Source organism: Manacus candei, unplaced genomic scaffold (assembly GCF_025592945.1).
Source record: "Manacus candei isolate 608988 ecotype Guabito, Panama unplaced genomic scaffold, ASM2559294v1 h1tg000056l, whole genome shotgun sequence".
In the NCBI taxonomy this organism is placed as follows: domain Eukaryota; kingdom Metazoa; phylum Chordata; class Aves; order Passeriformes; family Pipridae; genus Manacus; species Manacus candei.
The window spans coordinates 6,004,111-6,030,717 of record NW_026138104.1 but is presented as its reverse complement, the minus strand read 5'-3'; the positions used below and the strand labels follow the sequence as shown (position 1 = coordinate 6,030,717).

The 26,607-nt window shown below is 37.3% G+C and overlaps 1 protein-coding gene across 4 annotated transcripts in view; it reads left to right on the top strand.

Moving 5' to 3' along the window:
- The window catches only part of NEBL (nebulette), a 253,449-nt gene that overhangs the window by 117,392 nt on the left and 109,450 nt on the right, over window positions 1-26,607 (top strand). The window contains exon 3 of one of the 4 annotated variants that reach the window (XM_051802509.1): window positions 685-1,251. The exons of the other annotated variants lie outside the window; for them this stretch is intronic. The gene's annotated coding sequence lies outside the window, so the exon portion shown is untranslated. The remainder of the gene's footprint in view (window positions 1-684; window positions 1,252-26,607) is intronic. 4 annotated transcript variants of the gene reach the window in all.

Below are 26,607 nucleotides of genomic sequence, written 5' to 3'. Positions count from 1 at the left end.
GAAAACAGGTGTCCGTACAAATTGGAGTGAGAAGCTTTCATTAAGATAAGGCCAGTGCTTGGATAGTAGAGGTTACTGCCTTGGTTGTATGGCTCGAAGGATGCATGGAAGCTTTCACAGTGGTTGCCCTGGTTGCTTTGAGAGCCCATGTAAAGGCATTTCTCACTTCCATATTAATGCTGCTATGAAATTAAGCCATGTAGGAGCAAGAAGCACGGCACATCTGTGCCCTTCTTGCCTTTGAGAACTAGCAAAATGAAGTAATACAATTCATTTATTTATATGTGACTCATTTTTCCAGTAAGTTTGGATTGTATATGAAATGAAATGTATGATAATGCAAAGAAGGAAAATAAGAAAACAGATTAAATCTGCTTTAAAAAGCACGTTTCCAAGATACCCTACTTTGGTGAAGAAGTTTGGAAGGACAGTAGAGTTTAGTGAAGGGAAAGTCACTGAATCACCCCCCTGTGGGGTAAGAGAGTGTCTCCCCCTTGTATCGGGACTTAAACTCCTCGCTGAAATTAGTGAAGCCTATACTGGCTGCAGAGAGAGAGCATGAAAATCTTGAAGCATTTTTGAAAGTGTTTAATGTGGATTTTAGTGAGAAAAGCTGTTTATTAATTGTCTTTCAATGTCTTTAATGAAATATGGTGCATGGTGTTTTTTTTTTTTTCTTTTCAGTATCAAGGGTCACATTCTACCTCCAGTTAAAATTATACAGCTTCAGGGATGCAGCAGAGGGCAGGATTTCCCTCATAATTTGAATCAACTAAACACCTGTTATCTGGATAAAGGCACAAATGATGAGGAATTGGATACTACCTCAAATGTAATAAAAATATGTCTTCAGTAGCAACTAAAACAGAACACAAAGCATATTGCTACTGCAGTTGTGCACATCTGCACATCTGAAATTAGAAACTGTCCCTAACAGACAATGAGCCATGGCTCCCTATTTGGAAGCTATTGGCAGAGCTGTTTAACCTGTTTACTTGCTCAAACACAAAATGATCTCTTAAATTGCTAAAACAGATTGTAGAGAAAATTGGCAAGAGAAGATGTTAACATGGCCCAGGGCTTCATTTGTAGGATTCACAGTGCAAAGCCTGCAGATACTTGTCTCCAATGGCTTTTTTTCCTCCATTGAATTGAAGAGAAGGAGAAGAATAGGGAACAGGAAAAAATAACAGAAACATCAATGTCTACATTTCAACCACCCATCAAACCAACCATCAACAAAGAGACTGGGTAAGCATGTTAAATTGCATACAAAAAGAGCTTATGCTGTTCTGGGCAACGCTGGGATTTTAACTGCTTCTGAAGTGATTCGTTCTTTATTTGACTGTCCTTGTATTCCTAAGCATGACTTTTATGGTGTTGTTTTTTCACTTGAAAAATAAGCATTTAGTCATGTATGACAATTGTGTCTACTAACATAGATGAAAAGCACTTGCTGACCAGTGCCTGAATTGCTTCATGTCCGTGGCATATGGGTTAGGCTGGATGCACCATGGTACCGATTGCCTTCTGCTCCCCTTGATTCCTCTGACAGTTTAACATGAACTACAACTCTGAGAGCTATTCATTATTTGATATGCTGTAGGCTTAATTCCACACAGCTGCACTGCAAATATGCTGCATATAACTCATGTGATTAAGCATCTATCAGTTGCCTTCAACAGCATTTTTTTCTGGCTGGAAACAAGGAGGTTGAATATGTAATTCCTATTGTTAATATGAGGGCATCTGTGCAAGAAGGTGGAGCTCCTACTGCTCTCCTTTGCAGTGAACACACATCCATAGATTCACATCCAACCTTGTTCCTTTTGTGGATTGATCTTCCAAGCTTGCTTTGTACGGATACCTAGAAATGGAAATTCTGAGAAGCCCCAGGTCCTTTGACTTTCTAATATTTCTGTATTGAAGTTTTTTTGACTTCCCATTTTCAGTAAGCAGAAATCATTCTACCTTTAAAGGTAGAGTCCTAATAAATGCTTTAGAAATAACTTGGCAAAAGAATCACATTATTTTTCAATGACCATGAGTAGTATTTGCAGATTTTTATATAGCTTTCATATTTTGTAAGCTTTCAGAAATTAAAGGGAAGCCATATGAGGAGCATCTGAGGTCACTTCATCTGTTCAGCCTGGAGGAGACTGAGGAGAGATCTCATTGCATTGTACCACTTCCTTGTGAGAGGAGGAGGAGGGGCAGGCACTGATCACTTTGGTGACCAGGGACAGAACCTGAGGGAATGGCCTGAAGTTGCATTAGGGGAGGTTTAGGTTGGGTATTAGAAAAATGTTCTTCCCTCAGAGGGTGGTTGAGCACTGGAACAGGCTCCCCAGGGAAATGGTCACAGCACCAATCCTGACAGAGTTCAAGAAGCATTTGGACGATACTCTCATGCAGTGTGACTCTTGGGAGTGGTCCTGTGCAGCGCTAAGGGTTGGACTCAATGATCCTTGTGGGTCCCTTGCAACTCGGCATATTCTGTGATTTTGTGAAAATGACTGAACTCATGCTTAAGAAATGATGAATCTGTGGAAATGTAAGTAATATTTTAGATAGAACTTGTGCTAAAAATTGAAACCTTTGAGAATGCGTTTGAAACCTCAGTGTGTATTCTAATTAAAAAAAGAAAAAGATCTTTCTTTACTGATCATTATCAAAGCATTATGCAAAGTTAGAAAAAGACGGTGTTAAATTAATCCCTATGTATATGAATTCTTCACCTACGCTTTCAATAAAAAGTCTGAAGTTATTTAATGGCATGGTGCTTTGTTACTTCTTCCTGCTGTGATCCCTCTGTAGAACAATAGTCCCAAATGTTCAGCTTTCTAATATTTTCTTTCATTTATTGTTTATTTACTGCATTGTATGATATTCCACACACTATAAAATGTTGTAAAAGGAACTTGTAACTTCTTCATGGAGTTTTTCTAAAGCTTCTTTCTCACTTCTTTAGTGGTTTTCATTTACATTGTTGTCAGAGTTGCCTAAGAAATGAGGAGGTATTGGAAACCCCTTTTATGCAGACCTTATTTAGATGAAGAACTAAAACACAGAGATTAAAGTGCTTATGCTAATGCAGTAAGTAGCACCTAGAGTAAACCATTATCTTCTGTGTGAGCCTTTCATTAGAGGTAGAGGGATGCAGAGCCTTTGCTAGGGAATTTTACAGCTGTTTGTTGAGAAGCTGGAAAAGATTGCTGGGAATCCAGGACAATGTGTTCATGATTCATCAGGGGTGGCACTGACTTCTTTTTCTGTCCCCATAAGTTTTTCAGATTCTCTTTCTTGGTCTCTCTTTCTAAATCCTTCGTGGTACACATGACAATAACTCCCAACATGAGGGAAGAAACATTATTTTTAGACCCCGAAATGCCAAGTTGAAGGGTACTTTTTGGAATCTTACTTAGTCATTACAATCATTATGTGTGAATCTGTCAGTACAGGTGGAATTGAATAATTTAGGTAACTTTGACTATGGTAAAAGGTCTGCTGAGCATGTGGATGTTCAGTTTGCATCAGTATGTAACTGTCGTATTAGGCCATATTCCATGGGGGTAGTAAAACAGATATCCCTAAAAAGGTGACATTCTTCACCTGCTGAAGGTCAACTACCTGGTCCAGAGTGGGAGAAAGAGTGATGTTGTTATGAGGCTGCTTCCTTTGTAAGACAGGTGGAAAGGTGCATAACTCTTCACAGAAGCATTTTGTCATTGAGAAGCTGGAAAACAAACTGCTGCCCGAGAGAGGCAACTGCATTTGGAAAAACTGCTAGCATTAAAAATAAGGATTTATAATGGCTATTATATCCCATACTGCCCAGAATAACATGAGATGTGTGAATTCAGATAGACCTCTGGGGTAAGTCCGTTGAAACACTAACCCCAAATGTATACTGAAATTCAGGTGAGCTACTAACGTGAGAGAGAAACTCCACATTAGCAAATTGTATAAAATGGAAGTGCTTGTCTGTCAGACACAAGTCTATTTGGACTTGAATACCATGTGACTTTGGGACAATTTCTGTGTGGGGAAGGCTCCCTTTTAGCAGCCCCACTGTGAGGATGGTAAGTAACCTCAAAGAAGCCTCTCAAATGTGAAGCTGAAACTGTCCTCAAGAGATGCAAGGGGAAATATTTTAGGTAAAGTGTATCTCTGGTAGTCAAAGCAAGCTGCTGTGATGCCTGTATAGCTGCTTCTTAAATGATCTTATTCCATCTGACTTTATTCTATAGGCTTACTTAGAAAGATCTCTTTTGTCTAGTTTTTTTAAGCATGTAAAATATGATATATATTAATGTGGTTGATTATATGTTTTTAGGATTTCTGAAGTCTTTTATAAGTTTACAGAAGAAGTTGCTGTAACTGTGACCTATTTTTTCTGTATCCCTGTTTTCATCTGAAATTAGTTGATTACAAAAGTTATGTAGCCTCAAAGTTTCAAAAAATTTTCAGTGAAGTTCCACAGGGGGTAATATAGTCTTTCTGATTCTAATTTAAATAAATAAATTTGATAGGATGACTGTAACCTTGCTCACTGTATTGACAAAATAAAATGAGTTGTGTGGTGGAAATAAAGCAAACCATCCAGAAAAATCCCCAAAGGCATGGATTTACTGCATGTGTAAGTGGGTCAACTCATGCATGTGAAATGAATGCTAAATGTAAATTGGTTGCAAAACTGTAGACTTTAAGTAGAATTGAATCAAGTGATAACCTGAATATTTTGATAGGGACGTTCTATCATACTTCTCTTTAGAAAACAGCAACAAAGCTGAGAATTACAGAGAAATAACTAAAGCATGTATTTGTGTTAATTAGAACAGTGTCACTGAACTCCAGAATCAAAGGCATTGTATTCGTTGATGTCTCTGGCATTGGTAAATTTTAAGTTGAACCTGTATTTGATTAAACCTATATTTGGGTTGATGAATTGCCTTACGTGAGATACACTTCAATTCAATAAAGACTGTGGTATTTCTTAATGAGCAAAAGGTTTGATCCAGTTTAGAAAAATACTTCTTGTGTTTCACCTGGTTAAAATAATAATAAAATAGAATTTTCTAGTTAGGAGATATAAAAGAAAAAGATGGAAATTTCTGTCTCCCTGGTTTCATTTTCTATTTTTGGTAACAACATTCATATTTCAAGGCAAGGCTTATATCAAAGGCATCAGTAATTTAAAAAACTGCTACATAATCTTCAAATATGTAACATAACATTTCATGGACTTCATTTTTAATCCATGGTAATTGCTATCTTGTCAACAGATGCATTTGTTACAGACACAAATTGATATAAAAGCTTACTTCTGTACATACTTATAACTCTGAACATCCTAATTGGAGGCTAAACCAGCTATGTAAATATGAGGAATGAATTGACAGTTATGCTATTTTCACATTTTGCTATGGTATCAACTGTGTTACGCATGGCTCTTTGTGCTGTAGTTTATGGAATGAAAAATTCAAAGCTGTAATGAAGGCAACTATGAAAAGTGTTTTGTGGCAGCCGTTGTAAGCACCTATCCATTGTCTGACTAAAGAATTTGAGTTTCTCTTTAAGCACTCGTGACTTCAAGACTTAATCTACTTGGATGGTTTCTGATATTTCAATATATATGTCTCTTTTTTTTTTCTGTTGTGATACTAAGCAACTAAATTATGACAAAACCCCAACAACTTATTTTTCCTGTGTCACTTGCCTATTTTAGCAGTATCAAAAATCACTAATTATTTTTAATGAGTGCATAGTTTTGAAGTCATTGTTTTTTACATATAGAAAAAAGACAATGAAAATAAAACCTCTTCATAGCAGCTCAACTTGGGAGCTAATTAAAATGAAGCTTTTAGAATGGGAAAAAATTAATTAGCCAAGAAGTTGAGAACTAGGAATTAGCACCCCTAGATATCTTTGAGTAGTTAAATGATTGCAAGGGAAATATAATTTCTAATTTCCTTGGTTTACTATACTGTCCATTACCTGCCTATCACTTTACCTTTTAGTTCTGTCTTACCTGATGCTTTTGGGCTGTGCATCAGTTGCTAGGGCAGCATTTTAAGCATTAAACCTCTTGCTGAAGAACAAGATGCTCTGCTGCTTCTGCTAATATCATCTTTAATCTTGATCCCTGGAGTTTTGAATGTCTCACCCCTATGATGCTCACAGGCTTCACTGACCTTGACAACAGGGATATCTGGTCCTCTGTGGCACTCAGTTATTTTTTTTTTTTTGCATGTTAGCACATGTGTCTGTGATTTCCTTAGGCTGTCAGTAGATACATCAGTTGTGACAAAACCAGCACTGTAGTAAGTATAATTAATGACTAAAATTTTTAACCATCCTAAGACAAGAAGGAAAGTAGCAAAAGTTTATATGTGCCATTTCTGCTTGTGTCTACAAAGATCTGAGAGTATAAGGTGCTTACTCCTCCAAAAAGCAGATTAGAGTGACTTTAGTATTGCTTGCTAACCCTTTCTGCTCTATAATGACTTAGCTACAGAAGTATTTTTGTGTTTTTTTTCAAGGCTTCTTTCACTGATTCTTTGTCTGGCTCACAGCAACATAGTCTTGCTGTTAACAAACACAATATTTTAATGGATAATTGAAGGGTGATGGGTTTTTTTCTTTTTTTTTTTTTTCTTTTTTAAGATCTGCCTTGAGTTTCTTTCTTTCCTGTCCTTTCTCAATTTGTAATTAGTGACCCTGTTCAGTCCCTCAGAAATATAATGGGGCAGATATTGAATATTTCACTAAGCAAGCTACAGGCAGAGTTTGAATGTCAGTCTCCACTGGACTTTCTCAAAGTCTGGTCTGAAGAAAATATCATTTGAGAAGTGGGTTTTTTTAACTTCAAGGCTGGCTTTTTTCAGCCTTTCTGAGTTTCAGTCCTGCTGTGCCCCTGCTTTATATCTCCTTCCTCCTTTCTTCACTACAGAACGATGGTGTAAAGTGAACTCATACCCAGTTTGGCCCGTCTAACCCTTTTCTCACCTGAGGAGAAATATGCTCCAAACTGTGTGACTTATGTTGCCAGGGTTAACTGATTTTTGTAAGGTTTGGCATCATGGGATAGCTGTTCCCAGTTTCCAGAACAGCGAGTGGGTAAGTAGCTGAGGAGGATAGTGTGGCTGCTGTGGGTTTTGGCACAGCAGAGCTGGTCTTTGAGGGAAAAGGAGAGGATATTCTTACAGGGAAACTGTGGCCAGACCCAGAGTCTTCATTAGAGCAAGGTCTGGGTGTCTCCAGGCTGTGCCTTAGTGTGCCAATACTGAGCAGAGATCCTGCTCCCTCCTCTTGTCATTTAGTGGGACAAAGGCCCTTTGTCACCTTTTATCTTGAATGAGATTGGCTACCATTTTGTTGCAGATCTGGAACCACTCAGTTGTGCTGTTCCCTTGGGCACCACTGATGGAAAATGAAGGATTCAGAGGATCTGGAAGGGTGACTCAGTCTCATCTCTCATGTTTTCTTGCCTGCTCAACAGGGAGACCCACTCTGGTGTGGGCTGGGCTGCCCTTGGCTGCAATGCTGTGAGCACAAGGGGAAGGGCCAAAGGTTTTGTTTGCCTCTGCCAGCAAGCTGTAGACTTGACCAGGGCAAGGGAAGCAGGCATGGAATGAGGTCACTTGTTTGGCATCGCCTTTTGTTTAGCATTCCTTTCTGTACATTGTGTGTTTCTGGCTCAGATAATAGCTGGCTTACTCTCTTGAATTGAGTCAGCAGTCAGGTTCCTTTTCAACAGAAATGGACTGGATGAAAGGCTTAAAAAAGCTTGGTGGTGATAGAAAATTAAGCAGAATTATCAATGAAGGTGATGGCAGAAAGTTATGGAAAACTCTGACAATATTGAGGGATTGGAGATTAAATGATCAGCCTATATTGAAAATTTATATAAAATATACTGAGAAGACACAAACAGGGATCGAGTTGTCACTGGGAAAAAAAATTAAGTAGAATAAGCCTATAAAGTCACAGGTAGCAATACAGCTGCAGAAGTGAATGTGATTATGTACAGTTTCTTATAAGGCAAGAATTAGGAGCAGGAAATGTAGCTGTCAGGCATCATACTTAAAAGAAAAACAAATATGTGGCCTATAACAAAAATGTGAAATTCATTAAGATCGGAGCCAGAGAAGTCTAGAAGTATAAAATACATTAAAAGAAAGACGAGACAAGCTTGTGAAAGTTAAATTTATCGGGAAGTATTAACTGTCGTTACCTAAATCCAGTGACAGAATTGGGAAGGCTCTGGGATGCTGACAGCAGGAAAGTGAAAGGATCTAAACACAGGCAAGACTATGTTTCACAGGTGCCTTGCCTTGGCATGCATTACTGAGCAGTGATGAACCATGGCGGTGTCATCAGTGAGACCAGAGTCCATCAATGAGCTTAGAACCTTGTGCTATTTCTAGTCACAGCTGTGTCTCAGCCCTACCAAGCAGTGACCAACCCATTGCATCCTTGGTTATACATAGCTGGCTTGAATGTACAGAGTTAGAGTTAAAAAGGATTATTAATTATGCACCTGACCGTCTACCCCTGTGATATCAACAGGCTTCATTCATGACATCTCATTGTCTTCCCAACCTTTCTGTTACAAACCAGAAAACCTGTCTGAGTCTCGAATGGCAGATTTTTGAAGAGATGGCTGTGGTGCAAAGGTAATTGAGATATCACAGATATTCCTTACGTACATGCAAGGGTTCTTGCATGACCATGGCAATTGACAGACAAGGTATTAGTCAAGAGTAAGATGGCTTTGACCCCACTAGCATTTTACTGGTTTTCAAGTTAATCATCTGACCACAACTTCCTTGGTGTTGCAAGACTCTCTTGGAGCATACAAAGTAGATCCATTACAGATGAAACTAAAGTGAATGATGCACTCCAACCACTAAAGTGTATCCAGCCAATTGGACCAGAGTAGAGCTAAACCATATCTACTCCCCCTTGCTGTAAAATATGGAATTTATGTCCTCAGAACTGTTTCATTCTAGAGAAGTGCTCCTGTTACGCTGCAGTACTTCCTAATGGAAACATTGCTTAGGCTTAGGAATGAGTGATCGCTTTGAAGTTGTGTTCCTGCGAGACCTGAGAGTGATACTAACTGCAACTCCAGGCTTTAAAATTCAGAAAGAGGAACGCTGGAAATAGTGGGTGCTGAAAATCAGATTGTTGCATGACCTCTGTATGCCCTGTCAAGGGGTCACTGAGACTTGTCTGGTGTGTGCACTAAACTTGTAATTTATGTTTGTGGAGGATGTCAGGAGGAAGATTCATGTCTGGATGTGCAGGTGCTCCATTAGGACTTAGAGACATGGATTGATTAGGTGGTTATTGCCATCTGCAAAATTAGCCTGGTCAGAGACCCCTGACAGGGAAGCTTGGTGCATAACCAGTGAGCCAGGCTGCAAAATGTTAACAGTAGATAACTAAGATATCTGTGAGAGCTATCGCATCTGATATACTGGCTCTGAACTTTTGGGGATGACATACTGCATCTGTCAGATGGCAGACTTGAATTTTGCCATGATTTTTTTGTGTCTGGATCAGCAGAACATGCACACAATCCTCTGTGTGTGTATAAGATACAGAAGGGAAGGCAGGTAGCCAGAAATTTAGCTGTTCTTTGGGAGCAGCATATAAATATATGCCATATGTATAAATGAGACTTGGGAATTGAGTATACTCCACAGGTACAAATGAGACTTAGGAGTTATCTGGAAGGCTCGTGTCTGTAGGAAAAGATATTCCTATGGCTCAGAACAGCATGAGGAACTTTGACAATCCAAGGAAATCTGCTCCATGTGAGCAATTTGTTTATATTTTGCAACACGACCTTTTCTGACACGAACTCCAAATAAAATGAGAGGGTCGAGAACTGAGGCACAGAGTCCTTCTCTGTTAAACTAATAAAACTGACTGTTAAAATGTATCCCGTGGATCTGGCATTCATTCACGTGTGTATTCTGCTCTGTGTTTGGTTTCTGGTCTCAGATGTATACTGTGCAGAAACAGGGCCATTTGCTCAGTCCCACTTCTCACTGGTTTTCAAGGGCTGGCTGGACAGAAGAAAAAGAATTTAGGAAGTATCTCCTACTGAATGAACACTTTGACCTGCTCTAGTTATGAACATTGCACTGTAAGGGCCACTGAGTCAGGTCCTCAGCTGTCATCAGTATTTGCTCACAAAAATCTTGTCATGCATGTTTTGAGCCTGATCTTGAAAGCTTTGAGATTTTTGACCCTACGTGTCTGTCCAGGTGTTACTTGAGGTGTTTCCTATTTGTCAGACAATTCCTCTTAGACACGATTGAATGCATGGATCAACCATCACTGGTTTGTACTACACCTGAATTTGGGAGGTCTGCTCTTTATTCCTGACCTTGCTGATAGCATTCTTTGTTGCCTGTGGCAAGCTACTTCACTTCTGTTTCCTCTTCCACAAAATGGGGATAGTGCTGCTGAGGACCTTTGGAAAACTCTTTAAAGATATAATGAAAATGATAGAACAACTGAATATTATGGCTGCTGGTGTTGCTACTTGTGTGTGTAAATTTTGTAAGTGGTAACTTGGAAACACTGGAAAAAGTACAAGAAGGAGTGTCGTGAGTCATCAGTTCTAGTCTTCTCTTTTGTGGACAAGTATATCATACAAAATTCTCAAAACCCATGTCAAACTCCATATTAATCTAATCATAGCTTTCATTTGTTCTTTGTGAAGACAGTTTTGTAACTTCACTGCCTGCAGATTAAAAGCCTCATCCAATTTGCAAAAAAAAATTCTTTATGGCAGGGCTATGTCTGTGTGCGAGCACTGTTATTTTGTTTGCATGGCACTTCTGCCTCTGTTAAAAGTTTAGAGAGAGGTGTCATTATCAGACTTTTGTTATATGATGCTGAAAAAGTAAGTAGTTTTTATGTGTCTATGCAAAAGTCCCACTATTCCACAAAGTCCTGCCTTTGCCTGTTCTGATGGGACCTCACTTTTTTTTCTAATACAGAGGATGACAGTGTTTTTCATGCTATTGTAAGTGAGATTTTAAAAATACCTTTCTTAATTAATTTCAAGGTTATATTTACTTTTCTTCAGGGCTATTTTGTTGGCCTGCAGCCACTGTGTGATTGATTTGGATGTGCAATTACATCCTTTTCCAACTATCAAATCTATAATTTGCAGCAGAAATTCTCTGAAGAGCGTATTTTTGCATTAAGTAATGCTAAATTCTATCTTATTGCTGAAGACCTCAAACCTGATAATTTTGGCATAGAGAATCTTATTTACAGCCCTACATCATTAATGAAATTACTTAATTAAATTAATCTTCATCAGACCCTTAAGGTATTTCCTCCAGGTATTTTTCAGCCTTTCAGCATCATTCTGCTGGTAGCACAACTCACTGAATCATTTGTGCAATGAACTGATCTTCAACCTGTCTCTGAATTTGCAATTCTTGGATCAATGGGCATATTTTGTAACTTAGTACATAGACTTTATTCTTTTGTACTACTTCTCTGTGGTTGCCATACCTGATTTGATAGATCATTAATAGGCCTTATTATGAGATTTATGATTTCAGAGTGCCAAGGATTTATTCACTGCTCTTGGTTAGTTATTTTCAGTTCTTTCAATCTGGGCACATAAAAATCTGCATAATGGTAGACGTGTTGGAAATTTTGGAGAATATAGAAAATACCAATGGACAACTTTTGTCACAAGGATTTACAGTCCTTTGCATGATAAAAGATTATAATAAAAGATTGAGAAAAAGGATCGTTTGGTGAATGCAGGCTTTGAGAAATTCCTTGCCTGTCATACAGCTTTTTGTAAAGTTCAGGTATTTCCTTTCTTGATGGGAATATGTGAAAGAGTATAAAAATTAAAGATCTTGTTAAAAGTCTTATTATTGATAACTGTTGATTTTGCCAAGGCTTTTGATACTGTGAGCAGAAAAGGTCTGTGGCAGATTTTGGAACGATTAGGATGTCCTCCCAAGTTCCTCAAAATGATAATTTTACTTCATGAGGATCAGCGCAGCCAAGTCAGATATGGCAATGCACTTTCTGAGCCCTTTCTAATAACCAATGGTGTGAAACAAGGCTGCGTTCTTGCACCAACCCTATTCACAGTCTTCTTCAGCTTAATGCTCCAAAGGGCCACAGCAGACCTTGATGAAGAAAATGGTATCTACATCCGATATTGTACCAATGGAAACCTATTCAACCTAAGGGGAATGAAGGCCCACACTAAGACCTTAAACCATCTTGTCCAGGAGCTGCTTTATGCTGATGCCGCCGCCCTCGTCACCCACACAGAAGCAGCTCTGCAGCGTTTAACATCTTGCTTTGCAGAGGCTACTGAGCTTTTTGGGCTGGAAGTCAGTTTGAAGAAGACAGTTTTCTACCAACCTGCACCTCAGGAAGTCTTCCATCATCCCCACATCATCACTGGGGAATCAGAGCTCAAATCAGTCCAGCAGTTTAATTACCTAGGTACATCATCTCCTCGGATGGTAAGACTGACGGAGAGATAGACAACAGGTTAGCAAAGGCATATAGAGCTTTCTGAAAACTCCATGAAAGAGTTTAGTGTAATAAACACCTGAAGAAAAGTACAAAGATCAGTGTTTACAGAGCCATTGTACTATCTAATCTTTTATATGGGTCTGAATCATGGGTCATTTACCACCACCACTTGTGACTCTCAGAATGCTTCCATCAGCGCTGCCTCCATACAATCCTCAACATCCACTGGACTGATTATGTGACTAATGTGTCTGTTCTTGAGTATCGAGACCATGTTGCTGAGAACACAGCTGCACTGGGCAGGGCATGTCTCCAGGATGGAGGACCACCACCTCCCTAAGATTGTGCTCTATGGTGAACTTGCCACTGGCTGCCTCAAGAGAGGAGCCCCGAAGAGAAGATACAAGGACTCCCTGAAACAACATCTCAGCCTTGGCCATATTGATCATCATCATTGGTCTACTCTGGCCTCCAATCGGGAGACATGGAGATGCACTATACACAACCGTGCTGCTTCTTTTGAGAACACATGCAGAATCATTCTTGAGGAGAAAAGACAATGCAGAAAGAACCATGTCTTGCCAATACCACCTAAGGAAACTTTCCACTGTGCCTTTTGCAACCAGACTTGTCTATCCTGCATTGGCCTTTTTAGTCATCAGTGTGCTTGTAGCAAGCGTGGATAGAATCCTTCTCAAATCTTCATTTGCAAAGCCTAGCCATGAGGACATAGATCTTGGTTTTGACCTTTTGGTCTCTTCCAACTCTGAAAGTTATTCATGACAGAACAAGGACAACCCTTCTACTGCGCTCAGAGTGCATGACAGTCTATTACGTGGGGCAGGCACTTGTTGCAGATGTATGCTATTATCTGTTCTGCCTATGTATCTCTGCCATTGGAAAAGTCTCACTTTGCAGACCAATTTTTCATAAAAAAGTTGGAGGAGTTAGGTGAGAGGAGAGAGAAAAGAGAGAGAAATCAGAATAGTCAGTACACAGTTTCATAGAGCCAAAGCAGAATTCAGATCCGAGTCCCTATTTGAAAAATTTGAATATGGGTCATGCACCTGCATATGTGTCATGTTAAATCAATTTTATACATAATTTTTTGGAAATGGCATGAAACTTTTCAATTTTAGAGGAAAGTAATGTGCTGATCACCTTCAGTCCTACTGGACACACAGCTAAATTGATGTGGATTAATAAAGAGAATGAATAGGTGGCAGACACTTGGATTTGAAATATTGGCTGTAAGTTTACAGTTACACATTGCACATGAAAACCAAAGAGGCTCCTGGTTTAATGTGTGAAGGAACATATCTCAAGATCTCCTCATGTATCTTGTCTTGTGTATTTTTACTGCCAAGAGCTAGTATTTGGCTATTCTACAGACCAGAGTCTTCCCTGTCCTTCCCTTTGTCCATTGCCAACTCCACCAAGAAAACTGAAGCTGAGCTTCTCTCTGTCTCTTGTTCTGCTGATGTCCAGCATAAAAAAAGAAATCTAGATAGTCACAACCAGTTTGCCCTCGCAGCAAGGGTCCTTTTTGTCCTCTCAACTCTATCCAAACCACGAATGGGTTGTAGAATGATTTCTTCTCTGGAACCAAGTCGTGTAATTTCCAGGTGAACTCTGAGTTAGTCATCTTTGGCCAGTTTTGCCAGTGAGATGTTCTGATGTGCCTCTTACTGTCCTGCCTTTCTTTTTCACCTGGGACCGTCTTCTGCCATCTCAGTGCTTGGTGGCATTCTCCTGAGACTCTGGTAACAGAGTGGCATTCTCCTGAGACTCTGGAATGTGCTTCTCAGGATGGGACTCATTTCATCTTAGCTTCATACAAAAATGCTGGGAAATGTAGAGGCACAAGTGTATTCTCATATTGGTTTACTGAAACAATAGATTTGAATACTTGTTCCAAAGACTTTTAGTTGTCAAGGTAAAGGAGGCCAAACCTTTTGGAAGACCTGTGTGGCCTGCTCCAAATGTCTTGCCATTGGGTTGTTACATCAAGGGAAATCCCTTAGCTTGTGTGCAAGCCTGAAAGTGAGGGGCGTTCTGCTGCTCTTTTTGGTTTCATTTTATCACAGGTGCTTCACTGCTACACTGGATCCACATTGTTTCCTCTTCTGTGTTCATTTTACAAACCATTTTTTAGGGCCATGTTAGGATTCTACTTCAACAAACCAGTAGTAGTTTAAGCCTGGATGCATGTGCTTAGTGCTTTAGGTATGACCTAGAACAATTTTCCTAGAAAACTATAGAATATTATTAATGTTTTTAGATTTTTTTTTGCACTGATACATAAGGACTGTTGCATTCATATGATATTAAAGCAGTATCAAACCTAATGATAGAAAGCATGGCTCATATGCAGTCATGCAACCCTCACTTGTCTACAAGACATATTTTTAATTGCTAAGCAAAGTTTATTTATGTTAGAGTCATTGCTCCAAATGACCTTGGCAATTTGCAGTCCTCTGCAGCTAATAGCTTTCTGAATGCAAACAGTGAAGCCTGAACTCTGTAGGTGAATAAAGTAATGCTTTGCTATGTGTTAAGATGCTTTTTGTATGGTTTGATAACAGCACTATACTAAAAGCTATTTAATCTTTCTTATCAACAGTTAACCTTGATGTCCCCGTAGACACTCAGCATTTTTTTTTTGTTCTAATTTGGGTAGTGTGCTCCCTTCTTAAATTAGTTGCTAGTTTTAAAAAATTGTTCCCTTTTCTTTAATGGTAGTTATTTTAAAAGAATTCTGCTACCCCAAGGCTAGGAATAATCAATCTTTTTGCCTTATTTCCTTTTCCTTTCTTTGTTGTGTATTTCCTTGATTAAATTTGAAGTAATGGTCTATAAAGACTCCTTAGTCTTTTAAACTAAATTTCTTTTCGGTATCCTGAAAGTCTTGGTCTCATACAGAGTTTTGCCAACATCTCTGCTTTGTCTGTACTTTCCTACACAGATGCTTTCCACACTTCCCACTCATACATCTGTAGTTTTGGCAGGTTGACTAGAAATACTCTTAAGTCAGCACAAAGGAAATCAAAGCATTTTAAATGATTTTTTTTTTTTTTCTTTCCTGTACTTCCTGATTCAGTCTTAATTCAGTATATTTTACTGGAATTCTATTATGGAAATAATGATAATAGTGATAAGGAGAATTCCCTACTCCACTTCTTTGTGGAGAGAATATGCTTGACAGAATAATGAAATCTATAAGCAGGTTTTATGTATATGAAGAGCACAAGAGCATGGATGGATTTCCCTTTGTAGAACTCAGAGGACATTTCTGCATGTAAACTTTACTTTGAAAATGTACTTTAAGAATAGAAATGTTGATACTGCAAGATCTCTCTGAATAGTGAAAAAAAAAATCTGTGGTATGTTTTTCAAAGCAATGTTGTTGTTAGTTTTTGTCTATTATAGACCCTCACATCAACATTTGCACACAGAAATGACCATTGTGTAAGTCATTGAACTGAATGTATGTAAGGTTGTGCAGAAAGAGTGCATGAACAAAGTATCATTCATCAGTATTCTACAGCAACTATCTGCCAGCTTCTCTCTGTCACTTTTACTCTGTTTCCTTCTTAAAGGAAATGAGATCATTCAAAGTAGGCTTGTCCTTGGTGAAAGAGGTGTAAAGTATCTTACATTTTTCAAAAGTGTTATTGTTCAAAAGCTTGCTAGAATAGATTTTTGCTTCTAAATTTTTTATGGCCAATATTAAGAAAATAATTTCATAGCAGAATTTGAATACTAAGAAATAGTCTTAAAAATTAGTCTTAAAATGTTCATTAAGAAACTACTTGGATAATTGAAAACTATATAACTGAATGCAGATTTTAGTTGCCAGCTTTAATCTCTCTGAGGACAATTCATAAATTTAACAGATGACAGCTTCTTAAACCAGTCCCTTAGTCAATATGGGAAACTAGATGTCAATTTTTATTCTGATAGAGGAGAAGAATTAACTGGCAATTTAAAAATTAGCAGTTATTATGGCTATGGTCTGATTAAAGTACTTATATGTGAGCAGATTATGACTCTAGGCAGTACTGTGTTTATTTTGACCTTTAAAAGGCCTTACTTGCAAAACTTAAAGCAATTAACTTAAACATAGTATAACTGTAACCAAATTGTAATGAAATGCAAAATTACACTGCACAGAATCAGTCTTTGTTAAGAAGTGATGGTCATATGCCCTGGTTAAGGGGATAGGCAAAGAATGACACAAATTTGTGATAATTCTAAGTTGCTCAAGGTAGGGTAAGAGTAGAATGGAATACAGAAAGATTTTACAAGAGTAACTGAGCAATGAAATGGAAAATATGATCGAAAGTTCAGATAAATGCATATGTATAGCTTTTATTTATAAAATAATGGCATCTGGACTGACTGTTACCTCTCATGAGCTACTTCTCTGAAGACACAATCTCTGTGCTTAATAATAGTGGAAAGAGCAATTAATACATTAGAAATAAATAGACAGACAATGGGAAACAAAAGAAACAACCTTGGTTATACATATGTGGAAGTCCCTTTTTCACCCATACTTTGAATAATGTTTCTGGTTCTGGTACCTTCAAAAAAAAAAAAAAAAAGAAAAAGTTCTGGAAAATAATCAAGAAAATGATTAAATTGAATTGGAGGAATGAATGAGTTCAGGCTTAGGAATCTTCAGCATAGACAAAAGATGTTTAAGAATTCACAAAGGTGTTTAGAAGGTTCTGCACAGTCATCACAGAGAGTGTAGTCAGGGAATGACTGCTGTCTGTCTTTTCATGCAAGAACTAGGAAGTAACAAATGAAGCTCATCAGAAGTGCAATCAAACCAAGCAGAAAGAAGTGTTTCTTTCCATTGCTGTGGAAAGTATTAAATGATGTATTTTTGTACTGGAAGACTATGTGAGTACAAAAAAAGTTTAGATTAGTTCAAGGACAAGGCAAGCATTGAGAAGAAAAATCTACTGCAGAATGAGAAAAACCAGACCAGGCTCAGGAAATACACCAGCCTGCAGGTGTATGGAGTCAAGGAATGTATATATGGGGGAAGTATCATATATATCTACCCTGTCCATACTGCTTCCTACTAATGCTTGTGGCCATTCTTGGATAAAGAACACTAGCCCAGATGGACCTTTGGTCTAAGCCAGTACTAGAGACTCTTAAATTCTTTCTGATATAGAAGCAGAGATAAAACATTGATATAAAATATTTTTATAAAAATCTAAAATTTAAAACATTTATTTGATAGATAGAATGAAATTGATTCTGAATGTAAGTTACTATCTAAATACAATGGACACAGAAAGGTGAAAGAGGCCATTGTAAATGGCTAACAGAGTTAAAAATAATAAAGCTTTTAAAATAAATGATCATTAAAAATGTAGTTTTTTAGCTGTAATCCAAGTAACTTCTGCCAATGTAATCTTATTTCAAGTCAATGGAATGCAGTTCCTAATCCAATCCTTTCCAATTTTTCTCACTGTTTTGCATGTTGAATTTTGAAATAAGTAAGCCCTTATTTCCCATTTGGGATTTAGGCTTTTAAAATTTACAACTAGGACATATAAACATTGGAATGGAGCAGAAAGATGTGTTCATCCCAATTCTTCAAGATATCTGAATCTGGACCACCATACTGTTTAAAGAGGGTTTATTGTCTGTGATCAGTGAGGCACATGTCAGATGGCTGACTGGCAGATATCAAGATGTAGTTTTTATCAAAGGAGTATCTCAAATAGGGATGCTTTTAGTAGTTTCTCCAGCAGCTATTCCTTGGTTAAAAACTTGAACTATTTTTATTGGTACTCCAGTGAGACAGATGTTTGCTGGTAAATTGTACGGATACAAAGTTAAATAATCCCAGAAGTAAAAGGAAACTTGGTGATTTTTCAACAAGTACACTTCAATGTGTAATTGTTTTCACAGAGCATCCCCAGTATCCCTAGAGCATCTCATCTTTAAACTGTCCAACTTGCTCTTGCCATTGCTTTTGCTTTGCTTCATTGTTTCGTAATCTCTACTGACTGCAAGGCCAGAGAGGACTAGAGAAATATAAACTATTTATAAGGTCTTTCTGCATCCACTATTATTGGGTCTTTCAGCACATAAAGAATTGACTTTCTCTTTTGAAATTCTGATGAGAGTGTAGAAGTTAAACGACGTATGAAGGGCTTGAACAGGGTTGAACAGTGTCTGTGACATCCACGAAGTGCATTGTCTTTGGGCATTTTCAAAGAACCCAGTAAAAATGGTGCAACTGTAGAATCTGATAAAGAAAGAAAATTAAGCAACTGCTGCTCAGAGTAATTGCTGTGTCCAGCCTTATTGTCATTGATAAATCTATATTTTTACCCTTAGATCACTTCATCTTTTGACTTGTGATTGACTTGTAACATATTCACAGACATTGTAAGTGTTCTGACCAGAGTAACAGCAGCTGAGTTGGAATTTGATTATGTTTTGTGTCGCAAATGAAGAAATTATTATATTTATTAAATAGTACTCATGCAATTCCAATGGATGCAAATTGATTATAATGTGTTGCTTATCATTTATATTCTGTTGTAAGGAGTGGTAAATGTTGGAAAAATCCTTCCTTTAAATTTAAAAACGGCAGAAAAATACCTGCAGGATAAGGAAAGGGTAGCGAGAAGTCTTTATTTCAGCACGCTGGGTGTTCCAAACCCACATGGGTCTGAAAGCACACCAACCATTTGAAAATCGTGCCTTTTGTATCCTTTAGGCTGCATAAGCTGTTACATATTCAGTGCCTGCCATTTTTTACCTTAAAAAAGGTAATTTCTCTGACCCGGGTAGCAGTGTTACCTTTTCTCTTGATTGATTTGTGATGTACCCCCCTGTACTCAATAGGCTGTCGCGTGGCAGAGAGAATACGTCTTTATTTTTGTATTTTTCCCTATCCCCGGCTGCGAAAGGTTCCCTGGCGTCAGGTCCAGACAGGACCATCCACCTTACACCTTTCACAGTACGCCTAAAAAGGCTCTTGGAACTAATTAAAAAAGAAAACTCCCACCCCCTTCTATCCTCCTACTGAATTCATTTACTTATAATAAAACCAGGTTATTTATTTCTCATAGTAAACATTGCAGATCTACTTTCAGAATATATAAATACCTGAAGTTCATTATTGTTTCTTTAGATCCTGGGTAATCTGCTTTTGTCCTAAGATCATTCCCTTACTGTGTACTTGCTATGTATGATTCCTTAGATCAGGGAATATTGCCTTCCTTCTCAGCTTGTCTATGATAAATTAATCAACAAAGCAAAGAAACTGTAAATAAACAGATTCAAATCAGCTTGATATCTCTGTAATGTATTCTTATGTAGTTGTGTTATTATTTTAACTTTCTTACATAAGCAAAGCAGGCAGTTTACTGTGAAATAAGACTTTTCTCATTCACCGTTACCTCTACTTTTTAATATACTTTTTAGTATTTTAACATTTAAGTTTGTAGAGCTATCAATTTCCCTCAACAAACAAAGAAATAGAAAATGTAACAATATGATGCTTGAATGTGAGTTGGACTGTACCTACTTTAGTAGAGAAAATAGTAAAATGATATGCAGGGTGGGTGTCAGCTGCTTACACGGGGACCAGAAGAGTTACACGGTCCTTACAGGTATGAACCTATAGATGTCATTGCCTCTTTCTCTATTAGGATTAATATTCCTCTGTAGAAGCAGCAGTTTCAGTTCTAATGGATACATTTGAAAAGCTTAACAATCTAGAGAAGATTTGAAGAAATTCTGAAGAATTGATCTAAGGCAAGATTTTAGTCCTTAGAAAGGCTAACCCTTTTTTTGTTGTTGAATAAGATGTCAAAGTCATTCAATAATTTTGAAGAATCTTGTGAAGAAAGAGAATATGTTTTTGGAGAAAGAAATTGTGTGTGTTAAAGAAAGCAAAACTAAGATGTACTGTCTGAAAGATGAATTTAAGTTAGAAATTAAAGTGAATGTTTTCAAGATTAATTACCCATGAGGGTTGTCAGACAAAAAATCATACTTGTTTTTAATAAAGCTAGGTAATGGTTATATTTCTCTGACAAAAGCTCATCTTTTGTGGCAGTTTGGGGATTCTTGGCAAGACAACTGGTCAACATGTTACAGAGCAGGTAGATTCATGAAGGGCTTGCCTACATTTCCCAGGAGTTGGGGGTGACAAAGAGCAAAGTTTATAGAAGTGAAAAACTTGCTTGGAATATGGTTTGGTCCTTTTTTCATTGACCTATACATAGGCTAAAAGTGGATCCTGCTTGTAAGGGCTGTGAACCCGTAAGAGTTTTCTGGTGGCCTTTCCTCTGTCCCTTCTCAGTTCGGCAAAATTCTACCGCAGCTGGAGCGTTCCAATGTACTCACTGAGAACACTTTGAAGTAACAGGAAAATTTCATTTTTGCACATTTCTGCAACATCAAAGGGCTTTATGGCTTCTGAGAACCTGCTTTGTAGGAGAGATGATCAGCACATCAGTGAAACCACTTCCTGTGGCTACAGGCGTCTGAGGATGGAAATCTTTGGGCAATGGAGACTGGGATATGGGAGAGCAGAGGTAGGCCACACAGGAGAAAATTGTCCTCTGTAGCAAAGTCATTAAAGATTTCAAAGGGCTTTAAAGATACAAGTATGTTTTCAAAACAATTCCTAGTTTGTTATGTTCAGAAAAAAATGGCAAATATTTGCAGATTGGTCAATGGCAAAGTTATTAGAAAAGTTAAGATGGATGTTAAAATGTTACTTTGTGTCACATCTGTCACATATCTTTATTCTCTTTTATTGGAATGGACATGGATTGTTCCATTCTGTTTTCAGAAAGCACTTCCATTTTTCTACCTCAGTTTTTAAAACTGCAGTTATAAAAAAAAAGGTAAAATTTAGTCAGAAGTGTCCCTCTTTTTTTCTCTTTATCGTGAATGGTGAAAATAAGGGCGATAAAAGACAACAGAAACAGACGCCAGATGTTTTTCCATATCTTTAAGTGGTAAAAATTAAAATGTAAAAAGAAATTGCCAAAGACTGTGTTTACACAGTCCCTTGCACTTGGTTTTGGTGCCAGTTATAATAAAAAATAAAAATAAGAGGAGCTTTAGTGTTTAATTGGTCAGTTCAAAGCCAACATATGAGATAATACTGAAACTGTATTGAGCTTCTTAAATGGAAGTTATCCTGCAATTTCAGTGCCTTTTGCTACAGAGAAAAATTGTCCTATTATAGTCTAGTTTTATATAGGTAATGGGTGAAATTAATTTTGACGGGGCTTCGTAATTTTGTTTTGGTATATGAAATACCATGTCATATATGCCTTTTGGCATTTTTCATGCAAATTACTTTTTCATCAAATGTAGTTTTTGTAGTACTAGCTCTGATTTTCAAAAGATTAGCATTCAAAATAAATTGATGCATAAGTATTGAATTTGTGCAATTAAAATGTGCTCCAAGAAGAGAGAGGAAGTGGTTTCTGAGTCTGCTGAGATGCTTATTGTGCTTATAAATGTTGCAATGACAATAGATGCTTGTGTTGACCCTCTGTTACTAATTTAGTTGCTCATAGGGATATAAATTTTCCCTTAGAAAGCAATAAAGACAATGTTTTTATAGAATCAGTGGCAAACATTGAGACTTCCATTGCATTTTGTCCATAATGTAAAACATTCTCTCATAAAGATAAATAAAAATCAGTTAAATTCCACATGGTAGCGACTGGAGTTACTTGTTTCTCGTGAACTGGGGTCAGAACAGGGCATCAGGCTTCTATTTTCTGCATAGTCAGAGGATACTTCTAAAGACCCTGCTGGTTGGCACTTGGGGTGTTTCATGCATGGCTGTTGCAAAATGCAAGTCATTATTTCCTGAATCATATATAACCTGCTAGTAGCTTAAATAAATAGAATATGAGTCTTGTATGAGGCTTAAAACAGATCTGTTTCTATGCATGAGACAATCTCTGGATTGTTACAAAATGATAGAGACAATTTCTAGTAAATGCCACTTATTTTTCCTTTAGGTTAGTTAGGTAATTTGTATTTATCATCTCCCATTGCCTACAATTTTGATCAGTGTTAAGCACTGGTTCTATGAGGAAATTTGTATGGGTGCATGATTTTGCCTGTACTGTGACGTCTTTAGTACTTTGTAAAAAGGCAGATCTTTACTTGCATGGAGCTCATTGGAGGACTGTAACTGTAAAGACTTCATAAAACAACCTGGCAAGTATGAAAACAGAAGTTTTATAATTCCTATGAGAAAATTGTATTTTTGTCACTTTCTAAAGACAGAGCTATTTAGTTACATGTTTTAAGTTACTCTGAAGATGCTTGGGCTGTACTTCCTCTCCATACTTTTTGATATGATTACAGTGAAGTAGAATTCCCTGTAATTAAAGGTAATTTGATCTCTGCTGATGCAGACGCTTCTATATAAAAATATGTATGTATATACTGTGCTCTACTGACAGTAATGGAAATCCCTAGGGATGTGAAAACTTGTTACACAGAATTCCAAGCAGAATTAGAGCCATAAGTTCAGTTTCCTCTTTATGAAATACTTTTTTGCAAAGTAAATACTGGAAAATGAGTGGAAATAGATTGAGATTGCTGGAAAATATGAGGACCATGCCACAAGAAGTAAATTTCTCTTGTTCTTCCCCCAAGGAAAAACTCCGTAGTAATTGAAATGGACAGAATGAATATAAATTCCTCAGCCCTAGTATTCTGTCTAGCAATGCCATGGCCTGTGTCACAGCCAGGTCAAAATTTATTAAATGATAACAAAATAAAGATAGATTAAGGCTTTTTAATTCTAAATGTAAATACAGAAAAATACATTTGTGTATTTATGCTATATACTGTGATGCAGGAATTACTGTATGAAATTTTATGAGTTTTCACAGGCTAAAACTTAAGAATATTTATCACAGTGGTCTCTTGGCTTAAAATTTGTGATTTAAGGACTGCTTTCTTTTAATTTTAACTCCAACTCTGAATGTCGTATTTTTACTTTATTTCGGGATATTAGAACTATTATTGTTGGGATTTTTTTTCCTAATTAGCCTGAGAAATGTGAACCTGGCACAGCCCTGGCTGTGGTTGCTTATGTTGTGGGTGGGATATGGGAAATGCTGGGTTAGATCCGTAGGTGTGGGGGTGGTGTGGAGGTCTTCGGAGAACTGATGTCGCAGCTGACAGGGATTGTATGTCTGAAGAACAAAAGACTGTGGGAAATCAAACCTTGTCTTTTTTGGAACTGGTGAAAAAACTCCTAAGTTACTGATACAAACTTTCAGTCATAACTCCAGTTTAATACAGTTTTGCCTGGGACCCCGAGGCTTTTGGTGCTATGTTTACTTCACTTTTAAGGAGTTATATAGTATTTTGTCCTCCAATTAGGTACATTGACAGGAGACTGAGAATATGTAGTAATATAGTTTCCATTACCAACTGAAGTTTCAATACTTACTAGAACAGCCCTCACATAAATATTTCTTTAATTTTATTAATGCATGTTTACAATGTCTGTCATGCCTGTTACCCGAGCCCACGTTTAAAGCAGTTTCTGTTGTTCTTGTAGAGCTTTTCAAAACTTCGTTGTTTAACAGCACGGTGAAGGAAAAGCAATTATTATAAGGTGCATCTAAACCAATTCAAATGTAAAAAGCCCAGAGTGTAATTTATATTTGCCTTTTCAGTAGTGTTCATGTTAACCATGTTTTTCTAATCTTTTGAATTATGAACGAAACGGAACACATCTTTTGCAGTAGTGACCTTTCAGTTGAGTTTGGCAGTCTGTAGTCACTTACTCATTGTCATTTTGGCATCAGTTGGCATTTCTATGGAAAATGTCATTACCAGTGGCTCTCTTCCCTTGGAGAGGTACCTAGAGGGGAAAGTAGGTCTGCATTATAACTTAAAGAAATTACAGTGATCAATACAGAGATCCAGTATCAGCATGCAGTGGTGTATATTGTATATGGTCCAAATTTATTTTTCTTGGAGAAAGCTTGAAACAGGTTCCATTACTAAGGGGAAGGACTAGACTGCTTTTTGGGCAGTGTGCATTACTTATGTATAACTAGTTCTGTGGAATATTAATAAACTACCCCTCCTACTTGTGTGTGTCCAAAACTGCTGATATGATTATTTCTGAAATTAAACAGCTCTTTTGAAACCCACAGTTTACAAGTCTTCATTTTGAATTTTAACTTTTGTGACATTTCTCTGTTTGAGTTGGGAGATGGATTTTTATATATACCTCATGGGGGAAAAAATGTAGTTTAGAAATTATGAAGGAAGGAGTTGGAATTGGTTTCATATGTTCCTGCTTGTATGGAAAAATGTTTCAAAAAATGAAACCTAGTCAGCAGAGACATGAGATTTATTCTGATGTTAGTATGTTAAGAATATCTTCTTTTTTCCTTTTTTTTTCTTTTTTTTTTTTTTTTCAGAGACACCACTGAAATGCTGAAAGGCCAGTCAGCTCAGTCATTTAATTCCATTCTTTTTTTTTGTTTTCTTTCAATAGACTTCACAAAAATTTAGAAAGTTTTACAAGCATTTAGAAAGGAGAGTAAGTGGGGAAAAATTTGTTTCAAATTCAAAGCAGAGTCAGGACAGAAAAATTAATAAAAAAGGATCCCAAACTGGTAGGTAATGGGAGGAGCGCAGATGGACTTTCTACTCTGGGATGCTTTGAATACAGCTGTAACTTTGAATTCCATATACTGTTGGTAAGAAAGAAATACAGTTGGGAAAGAGGACGTGCAGCCCCATGTTCAAGGACTGGGATATGTTTGCTGGTCTTCCATGGACTTTCCTGTGAACTTGGACAACTCATAATCTTCCTAGATGAGGAAAAAAGCCCTATATGAGACAGAAGCTGCCATTCGTGTCTAAGAGTTGGCATCCCATGACAAGGAATATTGTAGAAATGTGAATGAATTATTACACTTTCATGTTTATTCTTAACAGAACCCAAATTGTGCAATACAATTACAGAGTACAGAATAGAAAAGTCATGGAGTTCAATAAGTATTGACATCAACTTGTAATTACAATATAAGCTGATTGGGGAGGTATTTTTGGCAGCTTTTAGGACCTAGTACAGTGGAGACGTTGTAGCAGATCTGGACCACTCAGCAATGGTTCAGTAAAATCTGAAAGTATAGCTTGCAATTCATCTAGATAGTATGATATCGATTAAGAAGAATGTCAACATAATTAGAGAATCGAGAGTGCCAAAGTAAGATCAACCAAATCCAGAGATACTGTGGTGATCTGGTGAGACAGAAACATTCCTGATTCAGAGCTTCCAGACTTGATATTTTTTTATGGACGGAAAGGAAAAGGAGAGTAGTTAATGATTCAAAGAGGAAGTGGGGAAAGAGAGCTGGAGGAAGACAAAAAAAAAAAAGCTCTTGGGTTAGAATTAGAATAATGTTGCTCTGGTCTATTTCTGTCCTAATGCTGCATTTGTGCATTGTAATAGGCTGTACCCAGGAAGCACTAAATGTAACCAGAAGTACAATCTTAATTTTCTTAGTTTAAATTGAGAACAAGAATGTTGTTAACAATTAGGTTCTTTCTGTTTATGAGTACAGTGGGATAAATGAAATACACTTAAATCACAGTGTCAGTCTTGTTTATTATATTTTGCTATACCCAGTGATAACAGGATTTACTTCCATCCTCTCCAAGATTTCTTGGGATCTTGAACAAAATAACGGTGCTTGCCAAGTTTTCATTTTCATTGTAAACAACGGTCAGCCTGAACAACATATATTACTGTTGGTTATACTGGTTTGGATAGGAATGGACTTATTGTGTCTGAAATTCAGTGAGAACTGAAGAAAAATACTAATTTTATTTGTTTGTTTGTTTGTTTGTTTTAATGGATGTAAAGTAATAAAATTTGTTTAGTGTGTTTATTCAGAACACTGGTAATCAAGTTCACTTCTAAACCCAGCAATGGTGAAAGCAGTAGTGGTCCCTCTGTATCTTTTCCATGTCAAAAGTTGTTGGTAGTTTGTAATTTCTCATCTT